Source organism: Panthera tigris, chromosome B3 (assembly GCF_018350195.1).
Source record: "Panthera tigris isolate Pti1 chromosome B3, P.tigris_Pti1_mat1.1, whole genome shotgun sequence".
Taxonomy (NCBI): domain Eukaryota; kingdom Metazoa; phylum Chordata; class Mammalia; order Carnivora; family Felidae; genus Panthera; species Panthera tigris.
Window position 1 is genome coordinate 13,822,746 of NC_056665.1, and position 9,923 is coordinate 13,832,668.

A 9,923-nucleotide genomic window follows, 5' to 3' on the forward strand; every position below is an offset into this window, starting at 1 on the left:
AAGCTAATTCTTGCCAAGGACTTATTATTTCCCAAGGACCCTTTTAAGCTTTTCATTTGTATTATGTAATTTAATCTTCAAAATGACTCTGTGTGGTATGAACTATGTCATACCCATATAAGTAAACCAAGGCATAGCAGTTGAACAATTTCCCCCAAATAACAGAGAAAAATAGAGGCAACCAATACGGATTATTGCCCAGGAATTCTGGCTTCAGAGCTCACATTCATAGCCTCCATGCCAAACTGTCATGGGTATAGGACTGACTCCATAGGCTGCAGTTGATTATTCAATGAAATGTCATTCTTTTAAACAGTAGATTTACATATATCAGCATAGGTAAATGTCAAAATGACAATGCCAAAGTGAAGGAAAACTTGTTTCAAAAAGGTATAAAAGTAAAATATTTAAAGGAGATACAAAACTATTATGTAGATATAGATATATGCACATACATGTTTCATTTATGCATTCATATGCAAAAATGTGCAAATATGGAGGCATTAACATGTCAACCACAAAAGAGGGGTAAGCTCTTCAAAAGGCGAAAATGAAAGACAATAAATATATTTCTTTCCTTAAAGTAATAAATCTGAAGCTAATATGGCAGAATATGACATCTGTTAAATCTGGGAAGGGGGTACAAGGACAGCCAATATATTGTTTTCTCTACTTTCATGTTTAAAATGTTTCATAAACCAAGAACTTAAAGGCCACAAAGAGGTATCATGTGAAGGTCCTTTGTAAAGCCTAGCATGATATACACATGGAATTTATTTATGTTATGATCATCAAAAGTGAAACAGAAGGGCTTGGTTTCCAAATGGTTGAGTAAAGATTTCTGAAAAGCCACTTTCCTATAAAAGCAAAATGAATTGTAGAAATTAAAGCCTTGCAACAATTCAAGAAATGCTTATTCAAGAAAAGCAGCTGAATGTTAACAAAACCCGTGAGGCTTATACTACTTTGGCTTGCCATTATCTCATCACTGTCCTTCCAGAAACTAGATAGCTTTAAAAAGCAATAGTCTCACAACGGTGGTAGCTGTGAAATCAAGGAGCGTAGCGGGCACTGGAGGGGCCAACACAGGTTGGAAGCCCCTAAAAGTGCGAGGGAATTGTCTGAAAGTCCACTTTCCGTGCTTGACTCAGAACCCAGTCTCTGGGAACAGCACTAACCTGCAGGGTATTTGCTGAAAAGAAGCAGTAGCAATTGTTTAATACCATAGTTGCCTGAGGGAGTGATGCTAGTCAGAGGTGAAATGTTAGGGCCTCCCCAGGCTCTGCACAATCCGGAAGTGAAGGCTAAGGGAGACTGCTTGTCAGACCATTGAACACAGGCCCAACAGAGCCTCTCGCCAAAGACTGGGAGACTCACTGGTTCAAAGCACTCAAGGATTTCTCTGTCGAATCATTGGCCTTCCACTATGGTAACTGAGCAGATGTCAGTTACTACACATGATAAAGAATACAAACTTTAAAGAAATAGTCAAGAATATCACTAAAAAGCAATAAAACAAGTACCTGGGAACCTGAGTGGCTCAGTTGGTTAAACATTCGACTCTTATTAATTTCAGCTCACGTCACAATCTCATGGCTCATGAGTTTGAGCTCTGGTGACAGCTCGCAGCCTGGAGCCTGCTTTGGATTCTGTGCCTCCCTCTCTCTCTGCCCCTCCCCCAGTCTCACTGTGTCTCTCTGTCTCTCGAAAATAAATATACGTTTAAAAAAATTAAAAAAAAAACGGAGTTGGCAGGCTTATTATATACAGGCATAACTGGGAGATACTACAGTTTTGGTTCCAGGCCACCACAATAAAGCCAATATTACAATAAAGTGAGTCCAACAAATTTTTTGCTTTCCCAGTGCCCGTTAAAGTTATGCTTACATTATACTGTAGTTCATTAAGAGTGCAAGAGCATTCATCTCAAAGAAATGTACATGCCTTAATTTAAAAATGACGTATTGTTAAAAAACACTAACCATCCACCAAGCTTTCAAAAATCATCGTTCTGCTGTTGGAGGGGTTTGCCTCAATATCGATGGCTACTGACCGATCCGGGTGCTGGTTGCTGAAGGTTGGGGTGGCTGTGTCAATTTCTGAAAATCAGATGACAGTAAGTTTGTTGCATCGATCTTTCTTTCATGAATGATTTCTCTACGGCACGTGATGGCTGTTTGATAGCATTTTACCCACAGAAGAACGTTTTTCAACACTGGAGTCAATTCTCTCAAACCTGCTGCAGTTCTAGCAACTAAGTTTATGGAATATTATCAACTCTGTTGTCATTTCAACAATCTTCACACCGTCTTCATGAGGGGTGCATTCCACCCGAAAACCTACTTTCTTTGCTCACGCGTTAAGAAGCAACAATTCAGTAATTCAGACCCATCTTCAGGTTCCACTCGTAACCCTAGTTCTCTTGCTATTTCCCCCACAGTTGCGGTGACTTAGACCAATGAGATCTTTCTCTTCAATCTACAGTGAACTTCTTACAATCTCCTGTTCATGTCGATATTCTGACCACTTCCTAGGAATCACTAATGTTCATAGGGCACCTAGAATGGTGAATCTTTCCCAATAGATTTTCAATTAACTTGCCCAGATCCATCAGAGGAAACTCTATCTATGAAAGCTATAGCCTTGCGAAATGTATGTCTTCAACAATAACACTTGAAAGTCAAAATTACTTTTTTATCCATGGGCTGCAGAATGGATGTGGTGTTAGTATCCATGTAAACAACACAAATCTCATTGCATATCTTCATCAGAGTTCTTGGCTTGTCAATAAGCAGCAATATTTTGAAAGGAATCTGTTTCTGAACGGTAGGTCTCACCAGTGGGCTTAAAATATTCAGTAAACCATTTTGTAAAAAGGTGTGCTTTTCATTTAGGCATTGTTGTTCCATTGACAGAGTGGGCAGAGTAGAATCTGAATAATTTTTTTAAATTGTTTAATGTGTATTTGTTTTTGAGAGAGAGAGAGAGCGTGAGAAGGGGAGGGCAGAGAGAGGGAGACACAACATCTGAAATAGGCTCCAGGCTCCAAGCTGTCAGCACAGAGACTGATGCGGGTCTCAAACCCACAAACCGTGAGATCATGACCTGAGCCATAGTCAGATGCTCAACGGACTGAGCCACTCAGGTGCCCCGATTTACCATAACTTTTGAAGGCCCTAAAATTTTCAGAATACTAATGAGCATTGGCTTCAACTTACACTGAGTAGGGTGGCCTGAGGAGAGAGAGAGAGAGAGAGAGAGAGAGAGAGAGAGAGAGCTAGGACAAAGCAAAAAATAATAAAACAGGGTCTGCCTCAATTTCACTTCCAGTGAAAAGCTAGAAATGATTACGCTTAGTGAGGAAGGCACTTTGAAGGCCAAGATCAGCTGGAAGCTAGGCCTCTTGCCCCAAAGAGTTAGCCGAGTTATGAAAGCAAAAGAAAAGTTCTGGAAGGAAATTCAAAGTGCTACTCTGGTGAACACACCAGTCATAAGGAAGTGAAACAGACATATCGCAGATACAGAGAAAAGTTTTACTGGCTTGGATAGAAGATCAAACAGCCACAGGACTCCCCGAAGCCAAAGCCTAACCCAGAACAAGGCCCTAACTCTCCTCAGTTCTCTAAAGGCTCAGAGAGGTGAGGAAGCTGCCCAAGGAAAGTTTGAGGCTAGCCGAGGTTGGTTCATGAGGTTCAACGAAAGAAGCCGTCTTCAGGGCACCAAGATGAAGGGGCAAGTGACACTATAGAAACTGCAGCGAGCTATTCAAAATTAACTCAGGAAGGTGGCTCCGCTAAACAACAGATACAGGTGAAACCATCTTTTATCAGAAGGCGATGCCCTCCAGGACTTTCATAGCTAGAGAGGAAAAGCCAGTGCCCGGCTTTAAGGCTTCGAAGGACGGGCTGACTCTCTTGTTAGGGGCTAAGACAGCTGCTGACTTCAAGTTGAAGCCACTGCCTATTTAACATCCTGAAAATCCTTCAGGCTCTTAAAAATTATGCTAAATCTCCTCCGCATGAGCTCTATAAATAAAACAACAAAGCCTGGATGGCAGCCCATCTGTTTACAACATGGTCTACTGACTATTTTAAGCCCACTGTTGAGATCCATTGCTCAGAAACAAGGATTCCTTTCAAAATATTACCATTCGTTGACAATGCAACTGGTCACCCAAGGGCTCTGGTGGGGATGTACAACGAGATCATTGTTGTCTTGTTTTTGGCCTGCTCACACCGCATCTGTTCTGCAGCCAATGGATCAAGGAGTCATTCTGACTTTCAGGTTTTATGATGCGAGAAATGCATTTTGTAAGGCGAGAGCTGCAGAGGTAGCGATTCCTCTGATGGATCTGGGCCTAAAAATTGGAAAGCTGGAAAGGATTCCCCGTTCTAGGTGCCACTGAAAACATGGTGATTTATAAGAAGAGGACTTTACCTTTTGCAACCATTTTTTTTTTATTTTGCTATTTTTTAAAACTTTTGAATTTTGTGAAAGACACTGTTATTGGGCCTCTCTAAATTGTATAGGGTGAAGAGAAAAGTTTTCCCTTGATCACACACACACACACACACACACACACACACACCCCACAGTGCAGATACATGACACTTTCAGTTGGTATGTCAGTAACAGAGGGTAATATAAAAATAAAGAAAGCTGCAACATTTCAAAAAGATGTTTAACAAGAGAAATCTTGCTCATACAGCGTGTATATACGCCAGATGCCTAATTTATATACATACAAAAGAGAATTGCCTGATGTATCAAACACGATTCCAAAAGGGATTAATCTATGAATTAAGGGTTAATCTAATAAAAATATCATGAAGTCTGAACAAGGTGTCGTTTATAGCATTTTCCCAATTGTTTTTGAAAACTATTCAAAATCTACTTGAGTAACATTAAATTACTTCTGTAGACTTCTCATACGTGCTCATGTGTTTAAAAATGGCATAAAAATATACAAAAATGTTCATGTCATAAAAAAAGGTCTTTACTATAATTTTACATATTTGTATCTATGCCAAATTTCAATGGTTAAAGTAATAGTGGGCCTTTTATTTTTTTTTAATTTTTTTAATGTTTATTTATTTTACAGAGACAGAGAGAGACAGAGCATGAGCAGAGGAGGGGCAGAGAAGGGGAGGGAGACAGAATCGGAAGAGGGCTCCAGGCTCTGAGCTGTCAGCACAAACCCTGATGCGGGACTCGGACCCACAAACCGCGAGATCATGACATGAGCCGAAGTTGGGTGCTTAACTGACTGAGCCACCCAGGTGCCCTTGGACCTTTTATTTAAATCAAAAAACAATACTTTTATTATCTAACTCTAGAGGGTTTGATGATGTGGAAACAGTATATTCATAAGAATTACATTGAATAAATATTTATTAGAAAAATGCTACCTGAAAATTGTAATGCTAAGTCTACTTGAACAAAAGCAATCATAGTAGTAATTAAATAACAGTATCGAAAACAAAAAGAGATGAGTCAAAATGACTTTATAAAGGCAGAAAACACATGCGGACGTAGTGCTGGGGCTGTGGGAGTTCAGGACCCGGCCGCCTCGAGCTCAGCCAAACCTGCGGGTGTCCCCGGATGCCTGGGTCCCCATGGCCCGACTCTTGTCCTTCCTAGGGGTGCTGACGATGCAGGGGATCCCCTGGGGACACTGCTGGGCCTCTGGGGGCTCCCGGTGGAGCAGCAGGAGCCCAGGGGCCGCTCGGAAAGGGCTGGAAGTTGGACTCTGCGTTGGCCAGCAGGTGCCTGCTGTGATCGTTTTCCTTCCTAAGCGCCTGGAGGTGTCTCTGTGTCAGCACAACTGCCTTCCAGCTTTCTTGAACGATTTTCTCACGGAAGAGGGTCCCCTTTCGACAGTAGGAGGTGTTTCTCTCCAGTTCTCTGCCCATGTCTTCGGCCATCGTCTTGTATAAGTTTCGAATCTGAGACACGGACTTCATGTTTCTACGCGCGGTGCAAAGTTTCTTCTCGATTTCAAAGCAGCGCGTTTCCTCCTCAGACAGTTTTGTCTGGAGTCGCCTGAGGTTCTCTGGATAGAATTCGGGCAGAATTTGAAGCTTCAGCTTCAGCTGCTGAATCTCACTCTCAAGCTGCGAATTTCCCTGGCGCAAAGAGGCTTCCTCAGCTTGCAGGCTTATTATTTGTCTTGTGAGCTCTTCCTTCGTTCGCTTTTCTTCCCACAATTGTCTGGCTATTTCCCGACTCTTCGCTTCCGCACTTCGAAGGGACCCGTTGAAATCAGCATCCTCAGCGACACCCTTCGGATCAGCCTCTGACCATCTCTGAGCATCTCCTGCTTCCTTCCTTCGCTCGACTTCCCCGGGGACGTGACCCAAGTGAGCTCCGAGGAGATCGGGCCAGGGGCTGGTCTTCGGCAGGTTTCCAGTCCTTGATGCGAATCGGCTGGCTGTCGCTTTCAGAGCCCGCTCCGTCCGTGTGCGCCACGGCTCCGCCTTTCTTTCTCCTGCTCCTTGTCCCCCGCGTCTCTGCTTCCGTCTCGCAATTTCTTGGGCAAGCGGTTCTGGACCTTCTGGAACGTGGGAGTTTGCATTCAAATCATCCATTAGTTTCTTCTGAAGTTGTTCTCCCTCCTTCTCTGACGCTTTGAACGCGGGGGTGTCACCAGTCACTTGGGGAAGCTCAGGAGGCTGGCGCTTCTGAGCCTTTTCCAGAAAGTCAGCGGGGTCCTGGAGTGACAGCCTACTGCGGTTTGTATTTATGGCTGACAGGCACAAGGTTTGTGAGGGGAGAGGACTGGCCTCCGCCCCAGGCCGCCCTAGGGCATCGTCAGCTTGGGTCATGGGTCCCACACTCCCACTGCGCGTTCCACAGACTTCAGTGTGGGCAGAACACCTTTTGCCTAGTGCCTTGACGCTTCCTAACATGCGTCGTCTCCTCACTGTCAAAAATAGCACCGCCATACACACCAGGATCTCCCAGGGGAACTCACGGGGACCGGGGACGTGTCTCCAGCCTTCAGAAATCGCCGGCAGAGCATCCCACAGGTGCTCCAGGACCAGCTGGGAAGTGGATCCGATGGGGCAGCAGGCCCACCATGGCCACGGAGGGCTCCGTAGCTCTGCCTCCGAGGGCCGGGGTCCCGTGGGTCTCCGCTGATGGCTCAGAACCCTGGGGAGTGCTCCGTCTCTAAGGTAAACAGGTGCCTGACAACCGGAGCAGGTCAGTTGGGCCGGGGGAGGGGGAGGCCAGCCAGCTTCTGGAAGACAGTTCCCCTTAACTTTGCTCCGAAATAGAAAGCGGTCTCGCTTACACAGGCACTAGGGGGGTTGGAAAGGGCTGATTGCAACCGGGAGCCCAGCCACTCTAGGCCAGTGTAGCCCGACAGCAAACCTAGGCCAGGCCATGACCCCTTCTGTGCACGTGATCAAGTCAGGGCCGTGGTCTGGGCCCTGTCCCCGAGTGAGGCTCACTCCCCTGATTGAAAGCTTCCTTCTGATGCAGGGAAGCCTGGAGCTACTCACAAAAGTCCCAGGGATCTGTCTCCTCTGAGCCTCCCTCTCCTTTGTGTGAGGTCACCTTCGGCAGGCAGGGGCCCAGGAGTGAAGGGTCTCCCCAAACGCATCAACTAAGAGACCTGGATTCCAATCCTAATAAGTCCGGAGAAATCAGTTGGAACTGGCAGCATGTTACAATTTCATGAGTTTTCTGTGGAGCCAGCGTGTCCCCGTTCAATCCAGGAAGGGATTCATCCTGCTCTGAGGGTCATCACAGAGGTCCATGTGGTCTATCCTCGGCCCATGCCCCCCGGGGGGCCCCCAGGAGTGTCTCCAGCCCCTGAAGTCCTCTTCAGACGTGGGCCTCTGGGCAGGGGGCGGGTCCTTCTTTGGGCTCCGTTTGCTAGTTTTTATTTCATCAAAGCGCATCTCACTCTGCTGGCGTCTCTCTGGCAGGCTCAGCGCAGAGCCTCCTTGTCCATCCCCTGGGACCCCTTCACGAGCAACCTGTCCTCAGTCCCTTTGCTGAGAGGGGGACAAGAGAGCTGTCCGCTGAGGCCAGGCTGGGGGTCCTGAGGGCTGCCGGGGCTCAGACCCCAGAAGCTCCATAGGTAGAGAAGACAGGAGCTCCGACCAGGCCTGATGGTGTAGGGAGGAGGCAGCAAAATCTCACAAAGAGAGTTGTTTTCCTGTTTTCTAATCAGGTGATTTTTCAAAAAGCAGTTTTAGGTTTAAAGAAAAAATTGAGCAGGGACACATGGGTGGCTCAGTCGATTAAGCGTCCGACTTCGGCTCAGGTCATGATCTCACGGTCCGTGAGTTCGAGCCCCACGTCGGGCTCTGGGCTGACAGCTCAGAGCCCAGAGCCTGCTTCAGATTCTGTGTCTCCCTCTTCTCTGCCCCTCCCCTGTTCGTGCTCTGTCCCCCTCACTCTCAAAAATGGATAAATGTTAAAAAAAAAAAGTTTAAAGAAGAATTTGAGTAGAAAGCAAAGAGCACATATACAAGCATACTATGTTTTCTCGTGCGTCCCTTTATTGTGCTTTGCTGATAATATTTTACACATTGACGTTTCACGGCCACCCTTTGCGGAGCAAGTCTATAGGTACTATTTTGCCAGCGACATTTGGAAACAGCATCTGTCTCTGTCACATTCTGGTGATTCTTGCAATATTGAAAGCATTTGCATTACCTATTATGGTGATCTGTGGTCACCGATCTTTGATGTCACTATTTGTCATTGATTTGGGGTGTCCTTAGCCATGCCTAGAGAAGATGGTGAGCTTAATCATAAATGTTGTGTGTGTTCTGACAGTTCCACCAACAAGCTGTCACCCCATTTCCCTCCCTGTCCTCAGGCCTCCCAATTCCCTGAGACACAATATTGAAATTGGGCAATGGCCTAATTCCGCGGCCTCTAAGCGTTCTAGGGAAAGGAAGGGTCCCGCGTCTCTCACTTTACATCCAAAGCTGGAAACGATTAAGCTTAGTGAGGAAGACAGGTCAAAAGCCAAGATGAGCCAACAGCTAGGCCCTCCTGCCCCAGACAGTTGGCCAAGTTGCAAATACAAAGGACAAAGTCTTGAAGGAAATTCAAGGCGCAACTCCAGCGAGCACACTGATAATGAGAAAGCGAAGCGACCTTCTTGCAGATATAGAGGAAGGTTTACTGGTCTGGATAGAAGATCAAACCAGCCACAACATTCCTTTAAGCCCAAGCCTAATCCAGAGCCAGCCCCTAACTCTCTTCAATTCTGTGAAGGCTGAGAGAGGCGCCAAAGCCGCAGAAGAAGAAGCGTGAAGCCAGCAGAGGTTGGCTCATGAGGTGAGGCAGGCAGCCGTCTCCGTGATGCCCAAGTGCAAGACGAAGCAGCAAGTGCTGACAGAGACGTCGCGGGAGGTTATCGAGAACATCCAGCTGAGATCATTAATGAAGGTGGCTCCAGTAAATGACAGATTTTCAGTTGGACGCAACAGCCTTATATCGGAAGAAGATGCCATCCAGGACTTTCATAGCTGGAGAGGAGAAGTCAGTGCCTGGCTTCAAAGCGTCAGAGGACAGGCTGACTCTTGCTGGGGGCCGATGCAGCTGCTACCTTGAAGCCAATGCTCATTTGCCCTTCTGAAAATCTTTAAGGGCTTTAAAGATTATGCTAAATTACTCTGCCTGTGCCTTATCAATGGGTCAACAAAGCCTGGAGGACGCCACACCTGTTTGCGACAGTTTACTGAATATTTTAAGACCACTGTCAAGACCTATTGCCTCGGGGGGAACAATCCTTTCGAAATAGTACTGCTCATTGACAATGCGTCCGGTCACCCCAGAGCTCTGACAGAGATGTACCATGTCGTTTTCATGCCAGCAGGCCGACATTCATTCTGCAGCCCACGGATCAAGGAGTCATTTTGACTTTCAAAGAAAGAAATACATTTCGTAAGGCTGTA